The 24,226-nt window shown below is 44.7% G+C and overlaps 1 long non-coding RNA gene across 3 annotated transcripts; it reads left to right on the top strand.

Moving 5' to 3' along the window:
* Positions 1 to 1,298: 1,298 nt before the first annotated feature.
* On the top strand, positions 1,299 to 21,071 carry LOC132823143 (uncharacterized). Of its 3 annotated transcripts, XR_009645503.1 has the most exons (4): positions 1,299 to 1,500; positions 6,312 to 6,458; positions 18,624 to 18,728; positions 20,271 to 21,071. It is a non-coding gene; the product is annotated as an uncharacterized LOC132823143 (long non-coding RNA). The 3 variants fall into 3 exon arrangements; XR_009645504.1 differs by lacking the exon at positions 6,312 to 6,458; XR_009645505.1 differs by lacking the exon at positions 6,312 to 6,458 and having other exon boundaries at positions 18,627 to 18,728.
* Positions 21,072 to 24,226: the final 3,155 nt, after the last annotated feature.

The raw sequence follows: 24,226 nt of genomic DNA on the forward strand, positions 1-24,226 counted from the left end.
AATAAGGTGGTCAGTGTAGTCGTCAGCATCGGGAGCAGTAAACACAGGCTGACTCTCTCCAAACCTGGGATCTTGCCTTTCACATCAGACCTAATTGCTCACATTCATTTCCCATTCTCAAGCTGAAGTTAAACAGAAGCTGGCAACAGGGTTGAGGGTTGAGAACGAAATCCATTGTTGTGGTTCTGTTCGCCAAGCAGAGAATTTGTGTTGCAGACGTTTCGTCCCCTGTCTAGGTGACATCCTCAGTGCTTGGGAGCCTCCTGTGAAGCGCTTCTGTGATGTTTCCTCCGGCATTTATAGTGGTTTGTCTCTGCCGCTTCCGGTTGTCAGTTCCAGCTGTCCGCTGCAGTGGCCCGATACCCAGCATGAGCAAAACCAATGTAGTGTACAAAATCCCACGCACAAAACACTACATAGGACAAACAGGAATACAGCTAATGATCCGCATCCATAAACGCCAACTAGCCTCGAAACGACACGACCAGCTATCCTTAGTAGCCACACACGCAGATGTCAAGCAACATGAATTCGACTGGGACAACACTACTATTATAGGACAAGCCAAACAGAACTGAAAATGTGTTGCTGGAAAAGCGCAGCAGGTCAGGCAGCATCCAAAGAGCAGGAGAATCGTCGTTTTGGGCATGAACCCTTCTTCAGGAATGAGGAAAGCCAAACAGAGAACAGCCAGGGAATTCCTAGAGGCATGGCACTCATCCACAGATTCAATCAATAAGAACATCGACCTGGACCCAATATACCGACCACTGCAGCGGACAGCTGGAACTGACAACTGGAAGCGGCAGATACAAATCACTATAAATGCTGGAGGAAACACCACAGAAGCGCTTCACAGGAGGCTCCCAAGCACTGAGGATGTCACCTAGACAGGGGACGAAACATCTGCAACACAAATTCCCAGCTCAGCGAACAGAACCACAACAACGAGCACCCGAGCTACAAATCTTCTCACAAACTTTGAACAAAATCCATTGTTTAGACTATGCTCACCAGTGAACGTTCAGAACACAATCCCTCACATTTACACCACGCTGACAAACTCTGGCAATCTTGAGAAATGAGGCATTCCTTTCTGACCAGAAATATGCACTGGTTATTAATTTATTGAAGTAAAGCCAGGCACTGACACCTTCTCAATATCACTTCAGGGCCTTATATATGACAATAAAATACAGGGAAAAAGTGTATTTTGGAATAAAATATTATCATTGTCAACAGCTGCTGCTTATTTACTTGCTTCTCGAGGTATTCCTGATAGTAATGGTGACTGGAACAGGGGGAGCCGGACGCTCTGAACAGGCATCAAGTCAATGTTTTCCACTGTAGACCTGACACAAGAAATTGACCAGTGCCCTCAGAATGTGTGTCCTACAATAGTGCCAGTGTGGCAGAGCCATTGGGAGCTAAGGTCAGGGCAAATTCATCCATGCCTTTTCAGCTGGTTTTTGGAGGGAATCCATGCCCCTGCAGACAAAGGTGAGTAAACCAATCGACTTGAACCAGAATGTTGAGGAACTGAAGGGTTTAAGATGAGGATAAGCAGTGTATATATAGCTACTGACTCATCCTGCAGGGGCTACTGGACACAGATTGAGATCCTTTCACTTGCACTCTATGTTGCAGGTATTCCCACTTTGAGCCAGTTACTCCCAAATGGAATATTGCCCCGTGGGGCTCGAAAATGGGAACACCAGGCTTTGGGTATCACGTTTCACCCAGAAGGTGGCAATAGGGCACTCTCTCAGGACTGGGGCTGTTTTTCCTCTAGTGTTGGAGGCTGAGGATGACCTTATAGGGGTTTATAAAATCATGAGGAGCATAGATAGGCTAAATAGATGAGATCTTTTCTCTGGGGTGGGAAAGTCCAGAACTAGAGGGCATAGGTTTAGGGTGAGAGGGGAAAGATTTAAAAGGGACCTAAGGGGCAACTTTTTCCCACAGAGGGTGGCGTGTGTATGGAATGAGCTGCCAGAGGAAGTGGGGGAGGCTGGTACAATTGCAGCATTTAAAAGGCACTTGGATAGGTATATGAATAGGAAAGGGCTAGAGATACATGGACCAAGTGCTGGCAAATGGAACTAGATTAATTTAGGATATCCGGTCAGCATGGACAAGTTAGACAGAAGGGTCTGTTTCCGTGTTGTACATTTCTATGACTCCCATGACTGCATTGTGGGTTGAAAATGTGTTGCTGGAAAAGCACAGCAGGTCAGGCAGCATCCAAGGAACAGGAGAATCGACATTTCAGGCATAAGCCCTTCTTCAGGAATATTGTGGGTTGCCAGTTTAGTTTTATATTTAGAGATGGCAGAGGTGAGAGTGAAATAAAGGGAGAGGAGGGGGAGACACTTGTATTTCTACCAGAAACCAAAATTAATGGGAAAATTCTGCAGGTCTGGCAGCATCTGGGGAGAGAAAAGCAGAGTTAACAATTTAGGTTCAGTCATCGTACATTTGTTTCTTTTCCACGAATCTTCATTTTGTAGTCCATGATCTTGTGGTGCATCAACTAGGAGAAAGTGAGGACTGCAGATGCTGGAGATCAGAGCTGAAAAATGTGTTGCTGGAAAAGCACAAGAGGTCAGGCAGCATCCAAGGAGCAGGAGAGTCGATGTTTCGGGCATAAGCCCTTCTTCAAGAAGAAGATTCCTGAAGAAGGGCCTATGCCCGAAAAGTCGATTCCCCTGCTTCTTTAATGCTGCCTGACCTGCTGCGCTTTTCCAGCAACATATTTTTCAGCTCTTGTGATGCATGTGCAGTGTCCCCACCCCTGAGTCAGGAGATCTGCTTTTAAGTCCCACCTGCTCCAGACGTGTAACTGATGAGGCTGAGGAAAAATACCGACAGCTAATGATGAAGTAATTGCTGCCAGCAGCATTTTTCACTAAAGTCAGTACATGGCCAGGTCATTAAGGTTTAGATACTCGGGAGGGAAAAGTGATGGAGTGGGCATTGTACTGGATTTTTTAAAAAAAGAAGACCTTTGGGATCTAAGTCTGGACCCTTTTCTTATCTCTTTTCCCTGTCCACAAGGTGGCACAGTGGCTCAGTGGTTAGCACTGCTGCCTCCCAGCGTCAGGAACCTGGGTTTGATTCCTCTCTCGTGTGACTGACTGCGTGGCATTTATATGTTCTCCCCGGGTCTGCGTGGGCTTACATTGGGTGCTCCAGTTTCCTCCCACAATCCAAACGTGTTCAGGTTATGCCTGAAACATCGACTCTCTTGGTCTTCAGATGCTGCCTTACCTGCTGTGCCTTTTCCAGCTCCACACTTGATTGACTCTGACTCTACAGCATCAGCAGTCCTTACTATCCCCTAGGTTAGGTGGGTTAGCCATGCTAAATTGCCCATTGTGTTCAGGTATGTGCAGCTTAGGTGGGTTAGCCATGGGAAATATAGGGAAAGGGGATGGGTCTGGGTGGGATGCTCTTTGGAGGGCGAGTGTGGACCAGTTGGGCCTGTTTCCACACTGTTTGGATTCTATGAACATCCCTGGGTAGAATTTGCCATACTGTTTAAGGTTCAAGACTGACAAGGCATTTGACCATGCTTTCTTACTTTTAATCAAACCAACCCTGACACAGAGACATGAACTTAAAACAGTAGAACTGTTAATGAGCAAAAAGGAGCTGGAACATGGGATATGAGGGAGGGATTGGTCAATAGGATACAAAAGGGAAATTAAGAGATGCTAAACTGTGACATTCAGCCAAAGAAAACAGAAGGCAAAATTTTTGAAAATCCAAATAGTGCAGGTGGAGAGTGAGCTGCAAATGTGTTGCTGGTCAAAGCACAGCAGGCCAGGCAGCATCTCAGGAATAGAGAATTCACACAGCCCAGCCCAGATGGCCTCCTTCTTCAAGGACCGCAACACCGCACAGCCCAGATGGCCTCCTTCTTCGAGGACCGCAACACCGCACAGCCCAGATGGCCTCCTTCTTCAAGGACCGCAGATTCCCCCCAGACGTGATCGACGATGCCCTCCACCGCATCTCCTCCACTTCCCGCTCCTCCGCCCTTGAGCCCCGCTCCTCCAACCGCCACCAAGACAGAACCCCACTGGTTCTCACCTACCACCCCACCAACTTCCGCATACAACGTATCATCCGCCGCCATTACCGCCACCTCCAAACGGACCCCACCACCAAGGATATATTTCCCTCCCCTCCCCTATCAGCATTCCGCAAGGACCACTCCCTTCGTGACTCCCTCGTCAGATCCACACCCCCCACCAACCAAACCTCCACCCCCGGCACCTTCCCCTGCAACCGCAGGAAATGTAAAACTTGCGCCCACACCTCCACACTCACTTCCCTCCAAGGCCCCAAGGGATCCTTCCATATCCGCCACAAGTTCACCTGTACCTCCACACACATCATCTATTGCATCCGCTGCACCCGATGTGGCCTCCTCTATATTGGTGAGACAGGCCGCTTATTTGCGGAACGCTTCAGAGAACACCTCCGGGCCGCCCGAACCAACCAACCCAATCACCCCGTGGCTCAACACTTTAACTCCCCCTCCCACTCCACCGAGGACATGCAGGTCCTTGGACTCCTCCACCGGCAGAACACAACTACACGACGGCTGGAGGAGGAGCGCCTCATCTTCCGCCTGGGAACCCTCCAACCACAAGGGATGAATTCAGATTTCTCCAGTTTCCTCATTTCCCCTCGCCCCACCTTGTCTCAGTCGGTTCCCTCAACTCAGCACCGCCCTCCTAACCTGCAATCCTCTTCCTGACCTCTCCGCCCCCACCCCACTCCGGCCTATCACCCTCACCTTGACCTCCTTCCACCTATCCCACCTCCATCGCCCCTCCCCCTAGTCCCTCCTCCCTACCTTTTATCTCAGCCTGCTTGGCTCTCTCTCTCTTATTCCTGATGAAGGGCTTATGCTCGAAACGTCGAATTCTCTATTCCTGAGATGCTGCCTGGCCTGCTGTGCTTTGACCAGCAACACATTTGCAGCTGTGATCTCCAGCATCTGCAGACCTCATTTTTTACTTACAGGTGGAGAGTGAGGCACCGAGGTAACAAATGAGCCTCTTTATTTGTGATTTATTTTTCTCCCATTTTATTCTCCTCAAGATATTGCATTTCCTTTTGGGATCCAGCTCCTTGCCCTCTGTCACTGCCCATCAATGGCAAGAGGAGATTAACACAATAGTAAGGTAGGACATTAGCCTGGACAATGTGGAATCTGTATGTGTGGAGCTGCAGAATCCCAAAATGAAAACATCATTAATGGGAGTTGTGTGCAGACCGCCAAGCAGTAGTTTTTAGATTAGGTTAGCTACAGTGTGGAAACAAGCCCTTCAGCCCAACAAGTCCACACCGATCCTCCGAAGAGTAACCCACCCAGGCCCATTTCCCTCTGACTAATATACCTAAACCTATGGCCAATTTAGCATGGCCAATTCACCTGGTCTGCACATGTTTGGACTGTGGGAGGAAACCGGAGCACCCAGAGGAAACCCACACAGACACGGGGAGAACGTGCAAACTCCACACAGACAGTTGCCCAAGGTTGGAATTGGAACCCGGGTCCCTGGCGCTGTGAGGCAGCAGTGCTAACCACTGAGCCACCATATCGCTCTGTTATGTGGTTGGGGATGACATCAAACAGGAAATTAGAGATACATAAAAAGCGGTTAGGGCGGGTGACTTCAATCTGCATTTGATTGGATTAACCAATCTGGTAGCAATATGATGGAGAAGGATTTCCTGGAATGAATGTGGGATGGTTTCATTGGGCGATATGTCAAGGAACCAACCTGAAAGTAGGCCATCCTAGACTGGGGGTATTGAGTAACAGGGCAAGATTAATTACCTACATTGTGGTCTGAGATCCTTTAGGGAAGAGTAACCATAACATGGTGGAATTCTTCATTATATTGGAAAGTTAAACCTGAGACTAGAGCTCTGAATTAAAACTAAAACAGGGTGGCGCAGTAGTTCACAGTACCAGGGACCCGGGTTTGATTCCCACCTCGGTCGACTGTCTGTGTGGAGTTTGCACGTTCTCCCCGTGTCTGCATAGGTTTCCTCCGGTGCTCCAGTTTCCTCCCACAATCCAAAGATGTGCCCATCTGGTGGATTAGCCATGAAAAATGCATGATGACAGGGATAGGATGGGAGGTGGGTCTGGGTGGGATGTTCTTTGGATGGTTTGTGTGGACTCAATGGGCCGAATGGCCTGCTTCTGTACTGTGGGGAATCTATGAAATATATCTTTGTGCTTTGAGAATCCACGTTGTATTAAAAAGGCCGTTCTATCTTGATAGGGATGCCTCAATCACAGGTTATCCTGATCTGACAGTCCACCCATAGCTCTTCCTAGTGGAGGATCTTCGAATGACAATCAGCGTCGGGTAACCATGACTGAATTCTCACTCCTCCTTTTGAGAGAACAAAGGCTTCAAAGACCTTTTGTAAGTTGATGGATTATGTATTAGCCCAGATACTTAAATATGCTTCTCCAAATTAGTGCCACAGAGATCAGTTACTTCCATCTGAGAGGGCAGGAGGAGTTTTGGTTTGACATCTCAGACAAACAATGGGACGTTCAGTTGCTCAAAATTTTCCACTGGGGGAAGAAGGCTCCTGAGAGTAAACGCAGTGAACCGGATAAATGTTTAGAGGAACCAATCCACCCGTTCCTTCTGGCACCATCCCCCCACCAAAAGCATCTTCCCACCTGTCTCCTGAAACCTGCTTACATCATACTAGCTTGGACAGAATGGCCAGCATATTGGACAGAATCATTTTTCAAAATGGGAAAGATACACCAATACAGTGGTTTTGTTATTGAGTTGGTAATTCAGAAAATTCAAGTTTAAATCTTGCCATGTCAGCCTAAGAATCTAAACTGAATCGAGCAGAAAACTGAATTTCAAAGCTGCTAGCATCGGTAACAATTGATGCAGAAGTTGTCAAACTGTCTAAATCCCCAACTGTGTAATGCTCTTCGCGAAGGCAAGCTGCTCGTGGGAAGATGTTGGTTGTGAAGTCCTCAGTGGCTGATTAGTCCCCAGCAAATTCAGTCACTATCCATCGTCCCTCTCGAATGAGAGAGCAGTCCTATGGTCTGGTAAGACTATAGTAACTCAACATAGAACACACCAGTTAAAAAAAAGGATTACTAAGAACATTAGTGCCTTCAGTCAGCACCAAATTCTTCTCACTCTGCAATTAATTTGTTGGGTGGTAGATATGCTGAAAATGTGTTGCTGGAAAAGCGCAGCAGGTCAGGCAGCATCCAAGGAACAGGAAATTCGACGTTTCGGGCATAAGCCCTTCATCAGGATTCCTGATGATGCCCGAAACGTCGAATTTCCTGTTCCTTGGATGCTGCCTGACCTGCTGCGCTTTTCCAGCAACACATTTTCAGCTCTGTTACTCCAGCATCTGCAGACCTCACTTTCTCCTCCTGGGTGGTAGATATATTGGTTATTCTTCGTGGGCTTAGTTGGTCACCTTTCTTTATCAGAGCCAATCAAGCATGGTGCTGGAAAAGGCACAGCAGGTCAGGCAGCATCTGAGGAGCAGGAGAGTCGTGCAAACCCTTCATCAGGTCTGCTTGGCTTGCCATGTCTGCACGCATATTTGTGGCAATTGTTGTTGTAGTTTGAGTGGGATGAGAGCAGTCTCTGACTCGGCAGCTCCCTGATACCAAGGCAAAGGCAGAGCTAGAATCCCACCCCTCCAACATAATACGCATGGGAAAGGCAAACCCCTACTTTTGAACTGAGGAATTAATCTTAGGAACTTAACGATGATGTGACAGCATACTTTATCGGACTATGTTAATCCACCCTGGTGCATTTGTGCTGAAATTTAAGAAGTGAAAGTGTTTCGAATTTGGTCAAAAATTCTATGTCACAATCATTTCAGTTCTGCAATGACATAAATTAATGCAAATTATTGGATAGAATGTCTGATTTACAGGCAACAATAACTGATGGATGTTTTCAGAAAATTGCAATGAAATGTTTTGATCAAAGATGTTGTTGCAGAGTTAGAAATAGATAATATTCTTGTGGGTGCAAACAGACAGCAGCAAACTTTTCCATAAAGCGGCAATCACTGTTGAATTGCTGCTTCCTGCTCTACCTTTCTTGTGTTCTTTGTCTTGATGGCACATTGGAGACACAGTGGTTAGTAGTGAGAGCTCAGTGGTTAGCACTGCTGCCTCACAGTGCCAGGGACCCAAGTTTGATTCCAGCCTTGGGTTACTGTCTGTGTGGAGTTTGCACATTCCCCTTATGTCTGCATGGGTTTCCTCTGGGTGCTCTGGCTTCCTCACAGAGTTCAAAAATGTGCAGGTTAGGTGAATTAACCATGGTGGCTCAGTGGTTAGCACTACTGCCTCACAGCACCAGGGTCCTGGATTGAATTCCTGTCTCAGGCAACTGTCTGTGTGGAGTTTGCACATTCTCCCCATGTCTGCATGGGTTTCCTCCTGCTGCTCCAGTTTCCTCCCACAAAGATGTGCAGGTTAGGTGAATTGACCATGCTAAATTGCCCATAGCGGTAGGTGGATTAGTCAGGGGGGAATGGGTCTGGGTTGGTTGCTCTTCGGAGGGTTGGTGTGGACTTGTTGGGCTGAAGGGCCTATTTCCACATTGTAGGGAATCTAATCTAATCTAAATTGCCCATGGAGTTCAGGGAATTTAGGCTAGGTGCATTAGTCAGGGGAAAGGTATCTGTGTGGGTTAGTCTTTGCAGAGTTGGTTTGGACTTGTTGGGCTGAATGGCCTTTTTTCACACTATAAAGATACTATGACACTGCTCTGTATTTTTGGCTGGGTCATTTCAAGTTAGAAATACATTCTGATAAAGTGCCACATTACAATACTGCAACATCAGGGATGGGGTGGGGGTGGAGTGGGTTTGGGAGGAAGACAGGCTACACTAGCTTTTTTTGAACCACAAAAGTTGAAGTGAGCTAAGTTCAAACGTGTGTTTAAACATTCCAGTGTGAATGGTAGTGGAATTGTAAATGGGTAGCAGTGTAGTTTGTAGGTAGGTCTGGAAGGTGGGTGAGCTGGTCAATGATGAGTTGGCACACAGGTGGCTAGGGTGAAGTGGTAGGTAGGTCAGATAATTGGGGCAGATTAGCATGGGTTGTCAGGTTGAGTCAAGAGAGTAATTGGGTTTGGGAATTTGAATTGTGCAGATAATTCAATTTGTCTTGAGTGACACGGTGTTGGTTCAGGTGATGTTGGGCGAGAGCTAATCAAACAGTACAGGATGGTCAGATTAGACGGTGTGGGGGGCAATCAGGTTGGTATGTGTGATCACCCTTACAATGTCCATGGGAATCACTAATTTATCTCCCTGTGGAACTCGTTGATTATGGATTCCCTAGGTAACAGGAAAAGGCCTGTCCAACTGCAACTCATCATTTAGGCCATTTATAAGGTCAGCACAGTGGCTTGGTGGTCAATACCATTACCTAACAGCACTAAAGACCCAGGTTCAGTTTCACGCTTGGGTAACCGCCTGTGTGGAGTTTGCATATTCTCCCTGTGTCTGCATAAGTTTTCTCTGAGTGCTCTGGTTTCTTCCCAGAGTCCAAAGATGTGTAGGTTAGGGTGGGTTGGCCACAGGAAATGCACAGTTAGGGTGGAGGGATGGATGTGGATGTGATGCTGTTTAGAGGGTTGGTGCAGGTTCAATGTGCTGTGTGGCCTTGATCTATACTGGAAGGATTCTCTGATTTGTAAAGGAGGGTCAGGGATGGGTCTTCAGAACTGTTTGTCTCAAACTGGGACTAGCCTTTGAATGCCATGATGAAGGGCTCTATGTCTTTTCCCATTCAGACTTCCTGAGTTATTACAGTGGAATGAGAGGACTGGAGGGCTGAGTGTGAATGATCGCTGGGTATGTTATAGAGTTACCCTGATGTATGATTGAGTTTTGATATCTCTAGCATTTGTTGGGTGACTCGTCATATTGGAATGGTAGGACTGTCCAAAGTCTTCCACTCCAACTCAGAGTCAGTCATTAGTGGAGGGACCTGGGAAACATGGGATATGATCAAACTCCCTGCACAATATTCCACAGAGATTGGCACATCAGGACTTATTCAGGTCCCTAACTACTTGTTGGGTCATATATTCAGTCTCCAGTAATCGAGAGACCAGTGGATCTAGGCCAATATATGTAGTTGAGTAGATTGAAAGAACAATAGAGGAGCTAGTATGCTGCTGAAGTTTCATTATATTGCCACCAAATAGTGGAAAGGAAGTATAAAATATACAATATGAGCAATCTCAATAATACTAATGCATGACTACACAAATCTCTGACTAATGGCAGCTACTCTCAATGGTCATGTTTACTACTTGTGGAAAGCATTTACATTTTTTTCTGCTTGAATACTTTCATTGCTGTGGTGTTGACAAAGCTTTGGAAATACTTGGTAATGTTGGCCTTGTGACCATTAAACAGTGAGGCTGAATTCTTTTGCATATAAAGGAGTCTACTTATAAAGGTGGTTTCTTATTGCTGCTCTTAATGGGCCATTTTAATGATATTGAGCAATTTGCCGTACTTAATCATGAAATAATGACGCACTTTCATATTTGCAGCTGTTTTGTGAAATCTAATTCTTACATGCTACAACCAACTATAATTTAATATTACTCTATCAAGTGGGACTAGATTGGGTTGGGATATCTGGACAGCATGGACGAGTTGGATTGAAGGGTCCATTTCCATGCTGAACATCTCTATGACTCTATGACTCTAAGTAAGCCATTTGCCCCGTCCACACTGTTCAACAAGATCAGGGCTTATGTATTTGCATTTTTAAATTCCACATTCCCATCTACTCTCGATAACTTTGATTCCACTGCCTAGCAAAAGTCTATCTCACTTCACTTTAAAAACATTCAATGACCAACCTTCAACGCATTCTAAAAGAGACATTTCCAAAGTCATAAAACCCTCCAAGAAAAAAAATCTCCTCATCTCTAGGGTGATCCTAACTTTACATCAATGCCCCTTAGTTCCAGGCTCATCCACAAGATCAATGCCAATATTGTCATGACCAGCCCGGATCTTATACACTGCAATCAAGTCACCTTTCACTTTTCTGAACTCCACAGAAAACGGGCCTACCCTGTCCAAACTTCCCTCATACAATAAAATACTCATTCCAGGTATCAACTTTATAAATCGCTTCTGAACAGCATCCCATGCTCCTAAATCCTTCTTCAAGTAAGAGACCTGAAACTGCTCTCAGTGTTCAAGATGTGATCCCACAAATGCCTTGTATAAGTGAAGTATAATTTTCTTATTTTTATGTTCAATTCCCATTGCAATAGAGGATAGCTTTGGATTAGCTACATTAACACTTTGACAGTTAACTGCCAAGCTTTGCTTTAAAACTGTCAGTCATCATCAACTGGTGCATTTTCCTTGGCATAGTTTGTATCAATCATTGCCTCATAGTCAGCGTTTTGTTTTCATATTGTACAGATATTGTCTTTTCTTTGCATTAGTATTTATTGCAAATTGTCCTAATGAGCGCAAGACAAAAACCTTTGACAAATTATAAGACCACATAAAACCATAAGACACAGGAGCAGAAATTAGGCCATTTGGCCCATCGCGTCTGCTCCTGCTATCCGATCATTGGCTGATAGGTTATTCAACCCCATTTTCCAGCTTTCTCTCTGTAACTTTTGATCCCCTTTACAATCAAGATCCTATCTAATTCCGTCTTAAATACATCCAATGACCTGGCCTCCGCAGCCCTCTGTGGCAATGAATTCCATAGATTATGAACTTTTTCAGCAACATACAAGTTCTGTACTACTGAACAACTAAATGTTGAGTTCATTGATTTCCAAAACGCATTCCATAAAGTGGCACAGACTTGTGTTACGTGACTTTTAACTGCACTGTTTGAAGCCAGTGGGCTTAACAGCTAAAGGCTAAGGGATTAAACCCAGACAGTAGTGCTCAATGAAATAAAAGTAAGACATTTTGAAAATATTCAGCAAGTTTGCATGCATGCACTGAGAAACAGAATTAATATTTTATGCCCTTTATCAATTCTGAAAAATTGTACTGACTTATAGGGGGAAAGGGAGAAGGCGCTTGTTAGAGACAAACATACACTCAGGTCTTTGAAAGTTGCAGAACAATTTAAAAAGCTAATAAAAAGGCACATGTGATCCTTTGTTTTATCAATAGACATGTACAGGACAAAAGTGAAAGGACTCTTCTAAAAACCTGTAAGACTCTGGCTGGTTCCCAAGTAGAACATTGCATACAAAGGGATGCGAGCATTGATTACATCCCTTATAGTATGGGAACAGGCCTTTTGGCCCAACAAGTCTACACCGACCCTCCGAAGAGTAACCCACCCCCACCCTATATTTATCTCTGACTAATGCACCCAACACTATGGGCAATTTAGCATGGCCAATTCACCTGACCTGCACATCTTTGGACTGTGGGAGGAACCCGGAGCAAACCCACACAGACACGGGGAGAATGTGCAAACTCCACACAGACAGTCACGCAAGGCTGGAATTGAAGCTGGGACCCTGGTGCTGTGAGGCAGCAGTGCTAAACGCTGAGCCATCATGCCAGCATTGCAGCAGAGATTTATACAATGATATCAAGGTGAAAGATCTGAAAAAAAATATGATCCTCCCATTTAGAAAGCCGAAAGTGAGCAGGGGAAGAGACATGAATGTTCAGATTTATGAACTGTATTATCGAAGTCAACAAGGAGAAACTGTTTCTTGTGGCAGGTGAATGGAGAACCAGATGACCGAGTTTTAAAACAATTGGCAAAGGACTAGGGATAGTAGGCAAATTCGCAGATAACACAAAAATAAGCGTGACAGTAAATTGTAGTGGGGAGGTAAGAGCCTGGTAAATGGATATAGATAGGTTAGGAGAGTGGGCCCAAATACGACAGATGGAGTTTATAATGGATAAATGTGAGGTCTTGCATTTGTTCGGAAAGATAGGAAGGCGACATATTATCTAATTGCAGAGTGACTCCGGGGTACTCCAGTGCAGAGGGATCTGGGTGTCCTTGTTCTTGAGACAGAAAACTAGGTATGGCAGATAAGAAGCAAGAGAATGAAACTTTGGTATTTATAGCTGAAGGAATGGAATATAAAGGTAAGGAAGTATTGTTGCAACAATGCAAGATATAGGTGAGACTGCATCTGGAATATTGCGCACAGTTTTGGCCCCCTTATTTGAGGAAAGATGTAGTGGCTTTGGAGGCAGTTCAGAGGATGTTCACTGAATGATCCCAGAGATGAGGGGCTTGTTGTATGAAGAGAGAGTGAACAGTTCAGTCCTATACTCTCTGGAATTTAGAAGAATGAGGGGAGATCAAATTAAGGGATTCAAGATGATAAAAGTGTGGTTAGAATAGATGTGGAGTGGATGCTTCCTCTTGTGGGGCATTCTGGGACGAGAGGATAAGGGGCAGCAAATTTAAGACAGAGTTGAGGAGAAACTACTTATTCCAGAGGGTTGTGGATCTGTGGAGTTCACTACCCAAAGTGTGGTGGATGCTGGGACAGTGAGTAAATTTAAGGAGTTAGACAGATTTTTAATTGGTAATGAAGTGAAAGAATATGGAGGGAAGGCAGGAAAATGGGGGTGAGGAGCATATCAGCCATGATCAAATGGCCGAGTGGCTTAATTTTTCTACAGTATCTTATGAACGAGAGGTAACATGAGAGGAACTACATTTCCAGAGCAAACTGTTGTGATCTTGAATGCTCCAGCAGAGAGGGAAATGGATGCAAGTGTAACAGTAACTTTTGAAAGGAAATGATAGCAAGTATTTGAGCCTACAGCATCTGCTGGATAGCCCAAAAGGAATTTAAAGCATAAATTGATCATTAAAATTAAATATTGGGCATGTGAAAGTCTAAATTGAACGCAGAGAATGCTAGAGGAACACAGCAGGTCTTGCAGCATCTGTGAAGAGGGAGAATCAGTTAACATTTCAAGTCCAATCTGACTTTTCTTCAGAACTGAATTTGTTCTGTTCAATTCAGTTTTGGGAAGAAGTGTCATATTGGTCTTGAAATGTTAACTTTGTGTCTGTCCGTATAGGTGATGCCAGGCCTGCTGTGTTTCTCTAGCAATTTTCACATTTACAGTCAGTATAAATTATGTTTGCATGAACTAGTCTAGAAGCCTAACAAAACCTAACCATGCCCCAGGTAGAATTAATCGCCATTGGGAGGGAGGATCCTTACTTCTGCTTGTTTGAGGAAGATCTAAAAATCAAGCTTTTTTGGAGGTACATGGAAATTAATAGGCACAGCTTAGAAGTTATAAAATACTTAAGATACTGGCTACTGTAAACAAGCATGACTAGAAAATGATTAATAGTCCAACGTAGAGTTTTAAAATTGTTTTTGTTAAATCAGGTTCAAGCTCTCTTGAGAAAAACAAAGAACATGGCTTTCTTGTATTACCATTAGCTACTAATGGATTAAAAATAGCTGTACTGTACTTATAAATAATGTTGGTTAGCGACAATGTTCTGACTTCAAGGCCAAGTAGGGAGGAGAAATTGGAAAGCAAACTCTTTTAGTCTCTGCATGTGGCCTTCCTCAATGCAAATGTTTTGAGAATTCAAGTTTCCTGAGTCCTTGTTTAGTGATACGTTTTTCCTCTCTGTGTTTGATGTAACTGAAACCTCAAAACATCTAAAATTACAGTGGAAAGTTTTCAGGTGAGCACTGACCCCTGAGCCATTCAAGGCACACTGGAGTATTTTGGGATGTGGTGTGTTGTGTGCCATGTTTGGCAAACGGTGCCCAGCCCAAGCTGTGGAGTGAATCCATTGTCTGATGTTTAAAGTAATAACATATCTCTTGTTTGCTGTCCCTTAATGCAACACAGAAACGCAAGATAAAGAACAGACAAGACATTATCTTCCTGTTCAGTGCTAGGCTTGTGTATAGAGTAAGAGCAGTGCCTGTCTTACCAATGATTGTCGAGTCCAAATCTGTGAAAAAGCCAATTATGAAGTAGACCCAAGCGTTAAATTGTGACCTTCAAATGGCTATGCCTAAATGCACTTTGCGAACTTTGGGGAACGATTCCTCTTTATCTATCAGAGGATACAAAAATGTTGGGAAAATAAGCTCCAGTTCATGCTGTATAAATATGTAAAACTCCTCATTCGTGGTATGATGAAATTTGTGTAAAATTATTTATGATTGATTTGATGATGTGACTGACATCAGTACGATACTGCATTCTGCGGAAAATCATGAAGGGAGTGGATGGGGTAAACAGATAAGGTATTTTCCCGAGGGTAGGGGAGTCCAAAGTTAGAATGGTTTAAGGTGAGGACCTAAGGGGCAACTTTTTCACGCAGAGGATGGTGCGTGTGAATGGAATGAGCAGCCAGAGGAAGTGGTGGAGGCTGGTACAATTACTGTATTTATAAGGCGTATGAATAGAAAGGTTTAGAGGGATATGGGGCTTCTGCGCTGTGCATCTCTATGACTCTATGGCCTGCTATGCGTAGCTATAAATAAAAATGTGTTATAGATCATCAGGAGTGGCAGTGTCTCATTTAGATATGGGAGCCATAATCCTTGAGTACAGTGTATGAGGAGATAGCACAGCCAAACATTCTACAGATCGGTATCTCAATGGACAAATAGCCCTGTTGATGCAACGCACAATTGCAAATGACTGCTGAAAATAGGTCAAGGGTGAATGAGGATAATTTTGAAAAGAGATGTTAAAATATGCAGGAAAACCAGGCTTTGACGAGATATCTCAGGCACAGTGGCCTCAGTTGTCTCATCATTTGCTCAGATGTTTCTACAACAAAGAAAAACAAAAGAAGAAAATCGCATTCATATAAAATCTTTCACAGGATGTTCCAAAGCACTTTCCAACCAATGAAGCAATCTTGATGTGCCATAAGGGTGTCACCTATTAAAAGGTTTAATCACTTCTGGTAAAACTCTACTTCATATGCTTGCAGGTGAGTGTGAGGATGCAGAGTGTTCACAGAGGCTTTTTCATGACATTTCAGCAACACTGCCTCCCATTAATCATCTAACTAGACTGACCTCACTCTAGGAGAAAGTGAGGTCTGCAGATGCTGGAGATCAGAGCTGAAAATGTGTTGCTGGAAAAGCTCAGCAGGTCAGGCAGCATCCAAGGAACAGGAAATTCGACGTTTCGGGCATAAGCATTCCTGATGAAGGGCTTACGTCCGAAAGGTCGAATTTCCTGTTCCTTGGATCCTGCCTGACCTGCTGCGCTTTTGCAGCAACACATTTTCAGCTCTGACTTCACTCTAGGTCAGATACTATTGAAAAGATTTTTCATGTAGAGACCATAGAATCATAGAGTCATGGAGATGTACAACATGGAAATAGACCCTTTGGTCCGATTCATCCATGCCAACCAGATATCCTAAATTAACCTAGTTCCATTTGCCAACACTTGGCCCAGATCCCTCTAAACCCTTCCTATTCACATATACCCATCCAGATGTCTTTTAAATGTTGTAATTGTACCAGTCCCCACCACTTCCTCTGGCAGCTCATTCCATGCACCACCCTTTACGTGAAAAAGATTCTCCGTAGGTCCCTTTTAAAACTTTCCCCTCTCACCCTCAACCTATGCCCTCTAGTTCTGGACTCCCCCACCCCAGTGAAAAAAACCTTGTCTACTTAACCTACCCATGACCCTCTTTAAGATCACCCCTCAGCCTCTGACAGTTTAGGGAAAACAGCCCCAACCTATTCAGCCTGTCCCTATAGCTCAAATCCTCTGACCCTGGCAATAGCCCTGTAGATCTTTTCTGAACCCCTTCAAGTTTCACAACTTCCTTCCTATAGGAGGGAGACCAGAATTGCACATAATATTCCAAAAGTAGCCTAACCAGTGTCCTGTACAACTACAATAAAACTTCTGAAGACTCCACTATTAAAGAACTATGAATCTGCACTCTTGTTCAGCAACATCATTTGCTAAGTGAAGGAATAGAACAGGTATCAGGGTCAAGACACTAATTGCATTTTACTCCAAGTGTGTTGTGATGAGTGGACATTCAGAGTAGTTGGTAACTTTTCACATGATGCAGTTGTGAGCTTACCCAGAAGGGTGGAGAACTCTATTATACTATGGTTAAAGTGCCAGACAAGTAAACACACAAATTGTTCTAAAGGTCTCATCATTGGGAAGCCAAAATGAAGGATCAATATTTGAGCAGGTGTGAAAATAAGCTGCATCAAGATGTATGCGTATCTCATGCCAATTAATCTTCAATTTGGAAACCTGCTGAAGGAAGGAAAGAACAGGTGTGAGATGAAGAGTTCCACAATTGTGAGGTCCTCAATCAGAATGAGTTGGAGAAGAAAGCAGTGAGATGAGCATTAGAATGGTAGCATCATCGTAGAGTCATGACTTAGTTGTATAAAAAGAGCAAACATTGCCTGTAGTAATGAAAAAGAGATGGTGATGGAGATCACAATAATTTCTTCTTTAATCACCTTTTTGGGATATCATTGATTCCAGAGCTACATTAGTGCACAATGTCACATTGTCTAAAAGAGATAAAATGAGGAATTTGTCACGTGAATGACTTAAACATGTCAGTACAAAACCTGTGAAGTTCAGAGAACATTGCAGAATGCTGATTGTACATTGAATGAAAAGGGGGAATTTGTATGAATGAGAATTAGGGACACGTGACTCAGAGGGTTAATGACAGATCCTTGATAAATGAAAGATGTTAGTGACATTCAGAGAGTATCTACAAAGTCCAGCGATCTGTGACAATGGTCAGAAACATGGGGATATGAGTGATTCTCAGATTACCTGATGGGATTAAAGTTTCAAACTGAGACAGATATAACCATTGTTTTCATTATTGGATTCCAAAGAGATAGTCAAAATGATATTATCCTTCCAGAGGTTCAGACTCATACAGAAGTGTTATGACTACGTGACAGCATATGTACCGGGAAAAACTCAGACTGGAGGCATCACAATGTCCGGATCTATACTATATCAAACAAGAGATCATTAATTTAGAAATTAAAAACTTTTCATCAGTAAGAAGATTTTTTTTGACTTTTCTACAAATTATGAGAAACCAGAGAAGCACAATCAGCAGATGCAGAATGCATGTGAATCTGCACATTCTGACAAGAAATTTAGTCAAAATATAAGCAAAATTATCAATTCTCATGGCTATATCATGAACAAAGGAAGCACAATTGACCTTAATCAATGATCTTTCTATCTTTAATCACTGGCTGGTAATATTGCAAGTTATGAATGACAAAATCTTTCAAAGAAAAGGGCTTATGCTCGAAACGTCGAATTCTCTATTCCTGAGATGCTGCCTAACCTGCTGTGCTTTGACCAGCAACACATTTGCAGCTGTGATCTCCAGCATCTGCAGACCTCATTTTTTACTCAAAGAATCCAAATAGGTCACTGAGGAATAACCAAGCAGAGAGCTATAAAATACAGGGTGGCTAGATATTTCAAGATTTCATATTGTATCACAGTATTTGTGTAAACAACATTTAATTACCAATGTCCTTTTTTTTCAGCAGCACCTTTGGTTTTTTTGCTAGTTTCCTGACAAGGTCATGGGAACGTTTGGGATTCTACCACTACAACTTTACATTCCTGCTCATAGTGGACTATTATTCTAGGTAATTAGAAGTTAATGAACTCCACATCGTGACAGATAAGACCAAATCATGAAAGAAAACGGTTCCCAACTGAGATTGTCTCAGACAATGGTCTGCCATTTGTGAATTAGAACGTTAAGAAATTCAGCACAGAATGCAGAACGGATTGTGTCATGAGTCCTCACTCAGACCAATGGGGAAACCAAGAATGATGAAAACCATGAGCTGATAATGACTGAGAATACTGATCAGGATTTAGTTATAAATCAGAGAGCACCAGGTTATAGTCCAACAGGTTCAATTGGAAGCCTTTGGAAAGTCACTCCTTCACCAGCTGGTTGTGGAGGGCACAATTGTAAGACACAGAATTTAATAACAAATGTTCATAGTGTGATGTAACTGAAATTAAGGAGTGCTTCCAATTAAACCTGTTGGACTGTAACCTGGTGTTGTGTGATTTGTAACTTTGTACACCCCAAGTCCAACCCCAGTATCTGTAGATCAGGATTTAGGTTTACTGAATTACAGAGCAATATCTTTAAGCACCAAATATTCACCAGCAGTTACTCACAGGCGCACATTTCCTTCTCATAGCAAAACCTCAGATAAAAAGAATTTGCAGAAACTATCACAGTCAGATGGCTCTTGGGTAAGGGAGGTGATGGCTTAGTGGTATTATCACTGGTCTATGAATCCAGAGACCCGAGTAATGGTCTGGGGACCTGGGTTTGGCAGATGTGGGAATGTGAACCCAAAAAAATCTGGAATTAAGAAACTAATGATGACCCTGAATCCTTTGTTGATTGTTGAGGAAATGGAAACCTAGCTAGTTCACTAATATCCTTTAGAGAAAGAAACCTAATCTGGCCTACGTATGACTCCAGACTCACAGCAATGTGGTTGGCTCTTAACTGCCCTCTGGGCAATTAGGGATGGCAATGCCCTCATCCTGTGAATGAATAAAACAAATGGTCCAGACCACAAACTGCCAGTCAAGGCTAGCATTGTCATCTCTCTAAATGTGCAGATTAAAATCCCAAACCACAGGAAACATAAACCACTGCCCAATAGCTATTTAAATTAGAAGCAGAGAAATAGCCCAATGATGCACTGACTGGTTCACTTCGTTCATGTCTCCTCGTTGATCAAAGCAACGAAGGACAAATTAAACTCAGCGAAAGTGTGGACTTCAGGTGCTGGAGAGTCAGGGTCAAAAAGTGTGGCGCTGGAAAAGCTCAGCAGGTTCGAGGAGCAAGAGACTTGACAATTTGGGCATAAACTCTTCATCAGGAATGCTTGACATTCCTAATGAAGGGATTATGTCCGAAATATTGACTCTCCTTCACCTCAGATGTTGCCTGACATGCTGAGCTTTTCCAGCACCACGCTTTTTGACAAATTAAACTAGTCATCATGTTGGAGTCAATGAATAAAGAGATACATGTGAAGTGACTAGCTGGAGTTTTACATTATATTAATGGGTTCAAGAAGTTTTGTGACATTGATTGAAGAACTTTGTGGTCAATACCTGACATGAAGGCTCTCGATTTCATTCCTGGACAGGACATATAATCACATGGAATTTCCTGGCTCCACAGACTGGACGTGGAAGAAACCAGCCTGAAATGTTGGATCGTCATGGCGGAGTGGGCAAGTTGCCATGGGAGATGGGCTGGATAATCCTGCAACAACTGACCTTGATGCCAAATGCTGGGGCAAGGCTTGCACTCACGCACTAGTACTACGTGGCTGACAAGAAATAATCAAATGAAACAAATAGCAGCCCTATGGCCATCACCCTTCATAGCACCTCCCTTCCCACATACACATTCTGCAGCGATTGCAACACAGTCAGCCAGGTGGCCCTGACAGAATATTGAGACTGCTAATCTGGTCCAATCAGGGTGCACCTTGTGTCTTTCACTGTGTCTTACATCTGCACACACACAACATAGGTGCTGGGGAAAAAATAAGCACGACCGAAATTAAGTGGTAGTGTGGGGGTAAATAAAAAAAACAAAGAAAAAAATAAACAGGAAAGTTGTGCTCCTGGGCCTGGCCAAACTGGCCATAAACAGGTCCAGGCAGCGGGCCGTGGAGGGGGTCGTTAGGGCCGACTGCCTGCTCCTCTTCTGCGGTTACGTTAGAGCCCGGGTGTCCTTGGAGAAGGAGCACGCGGTGTCCACCAACACTCTGGAGTTGTTCAGGGAGAGGTGGGCTCCGCAGGGAGTGGAGTGCATCATTTCCCCCTCCAATTCTATTTTGATTTAGTCCCTGCCCTCCCCTTCACTGTTTGATCACACAGCATTGCCCTTTGGTGTGAAGGGCACTGCTTGTCACTGGCCACTCGGGTCTTTCCTTTCTTCCTGGTGGTGGAAACTGAATAAAGATTCGTGCACCTTGTGTCTTTCACTGTGTCTCACACCTACACACACACAACATGGGGGCTGGGGAATAACTAAGCCCTATCGCAGTTAGGCGGTAGTGTGTGGGTAAAAAAGAAAAAAAACACTCATCTCAGTCATTCTATTCACTCTGAGAGTTAGCTCTGGGGGAGCCAGACTAGTAAAATAAAAAAAAAGGTACGTACACACACGACATGGGTGCTGGGGGAAAATAAACACCACTGCTGTTCGTGTAGGAGATAATAAAGAGTAAAAAAAAGGAAAAAAAATAAACAGGAGAGTCAGACAGATCTGTTCACTCCGAAAGCTGACTCTGAGGGAGCTGGATCAGTGTCAAGACTCTCCATGTCTAAATAAAGGGAGACTTGGTGATGGGATGCCGACCTCTGTGGAGTTATGTCAGTGGTGACGAGAGTAGGATCTGACTTTGGTTTAACCCTTAATGAGATGCTGAGACACCGCTTGGTTTGTAGCATTATGAAGCAACCATGCAAAAGTGCTCCTTCCAAAACCTATCACCCTCACCTTGACCTCCTTCCAAACCTATCACCCTCACCTTGACCTCCTTCCAAACCTATCACCCTCACCTTGATCTCCTTCCAACTGACCTCTCCGCCCCCACCCCACTCCAACCTATCACCCTCACCTTGACCTCCTTCCAAATACCGTACAGCCCAGATGGCCTCCTTCTTCAAGGACCGCAGACTCCCCCCAGACGTGATCGATGATGCCCTCCACCGCATCTCCTCCACTTCCCGCTCCTCCGCCCTTGGGCCCCGCTCCTCCAACCGCCACCAAGACAGAACCCCACTGGTTCTCACCTACCACCCCACCAACCTCCGCATACAGCGTATCATCCGCCGTCATTTCCGCCACCTCCAAACGGACCCCACCACCAGGGATATATTTCCCTCCCCTCCCCTATCAGCGTTCCGCAAAGACCACTCCCTTCGTGACTCCCTCGTCAGGTCCACACCCCCCACCAACCCAACCTCCACTCCCGGCGCCTTCCTCTGCAGCCGCAGGAAATGTAAAACTTGTGCCCACACCTCCTCCCTCACTTCCCTCCAAGGCCCCAAGGGATCCATATCCGCCACAAGTCCACCTGCACCTCCACACACATCATCTATTGCATCCGTTGCACCCAATGTGGCCTCCTCTACATTGGGGAGACGGGCCGCCTACTTGCGGAACGCTTCAGAGAACACCTCTGGGCCGCCCGGACCAACCAACCCAACCACCCCATGGCTCAACACTTTAACTCTCCCTCCCACTCCACCGAGGACATGCAGGTCCTTGGAACTCCTCCACCGGCAGAACACAACAACACGACGGCTGGAGGAGGAGCGCCTCATCTTCCGCCTGGGAACCCTCCAACCACAAGGAATGAACTCAGATTTCTCCAGTTTCCTCATCCCCCCCCCCCCACCTTGTCTCAGTCGGTTCCCTCAACTCAGCACTGCCCTCCTAACCTGCAATCTTCTTCCTGACCTCTCCGCCCCCAACCCACTCCAACCTATCACCCTCACCTTGACCTCCTTCCAATTTAACCTACTACTAGCTGAAGTCCCAAGCTGACTTCAAAAAGACACCATAATTGATTTTATCAATGGAAATTGAGGCAATTAGAACATATGAGTTACAGGGTATTCTGAGAGAAAGGCATCCCCTCACCAGGCTGACTGAGCCTAGGAGAAAGTGAGGACTGCAGATACTGCAGAGTCAGAATTGCAAAAGTGTTGTGCTGGAAAAGCACAGCCGGTCAGGCAGCATCTGAGGAGCTGGAGAGTTGAACTGAGCTTAGGGAACACCTCGTGAGTATAGGCAATTGATACATCCTGAACAGAGGGACTCTGGGTCAGCCCACAGCAAAACCTCAAATCAAAGCCAGGCAGTTAAAATCTTCTTCTGGATCCAGGCAGCTAGCCATAGTAGTTGCTGCATGTATGCAGACTCAAGACAACAAAAGAGTCGCACTAGACCAAACTGAGTAAGAGAGCTTATGGGCCTGGATACAGGAAAGTCCACCCCCATCCATCCTAAAGTATGACTTGTTAACAGGATACTGGCCTCTGTGGAGTTATTTCACCATCCTTATGCCATATTCATGGTAGCCCATGTCACCTTGTAGCCATCTGCAGACTCCCAACAGCCTCCTTATGTTGCTGTACCCATTCATTGTGGCTCCTCATAACCCACTTGCCAACCTATGTTGTACAACCCATTTTCACACATATATGTACAAACCCCAGCCTGACTCCACTCCTCCCCCCTTAAAAATCGGAAGTGTCATGTTTTGTTTTTGGAGGTGACAATTTATTTGTAGACACTGCCAATGATTGTGTCCAAAATTCATCAGAATATAAGGATCTGAGCTCCCTTCGGTGGCACATAGATTAAAAATCATGCCCAGTGTGAAAATTAAAGGCTTTAAGGCTTTCTCTCAGGCTTGCGGTAGGTCAGCTGAGACAGCCCCCAATGGCAGTAGACAGGCTCTACATCTCTATGTAACTATACTGCTCTGCATTTGTGTAGCACCTCTCTTTCATAGTAGAAACATTGCTGAGGTGTTTCACGGGAGCATTACCAAACAAAACTTGTGCATGAAAAAAGCCATTAAGCCCATCATGTCCACACTGACCTTCCAAACAGCATCAAATGTACACCTAGCCCCATGCCCTATCTCTCATAACCTTTGCAATTCCATTGGCCAAGCCACCTAGCCTGCACATTGCTGGGAATTATGGGAAATTTAGCATGGCTCATCCACCTACCCTGAGCAGTTATGGACTGTGGGAGGAAATTGGAGCAGATCCACACAGACACGGGGAAAACGTGTAAATTCTACACTACAGCCTGAGGCTAGAATGGAACCCGGGTCCCAGGCGCTGTGAGGCAGTGGTGCTAACCACTGAGCCACCATGCCACCCCAACAATCCATGGCAGGCGAGTTAGGGCAAGTCACCAAAACTTAGGTTGAAGAGGCAGATGGTTAGGGCACCATTCAGGAAGAAACAGAGGTCAAGACACTATAGTCTTGGGGGCAACATTCTTTTTGATAATGATTTCATCTAGATGAACCTCCAAAGTCCATTTACAGCAGTGGCATGGTGG

The sequence above is a fragment of the Hemiscyllium ocellatum genome, chromosome 16 (genome assembly GCF_020745735.1).
Source record: "Hemiscyllium ocellatum isolate sHemOce1 chromosome 16, sHemOce1.pat.X.cur, whole genome shotgun sequence".
Taxonomy (NCBI): domain Eukaryota; kingdom Metazoa; phylum Chordata; class Chondrichthyes; order Orectolobiformes; family Hemiscylliidae; genus Hemiscyllium; species Hemiscyllium ocellatum.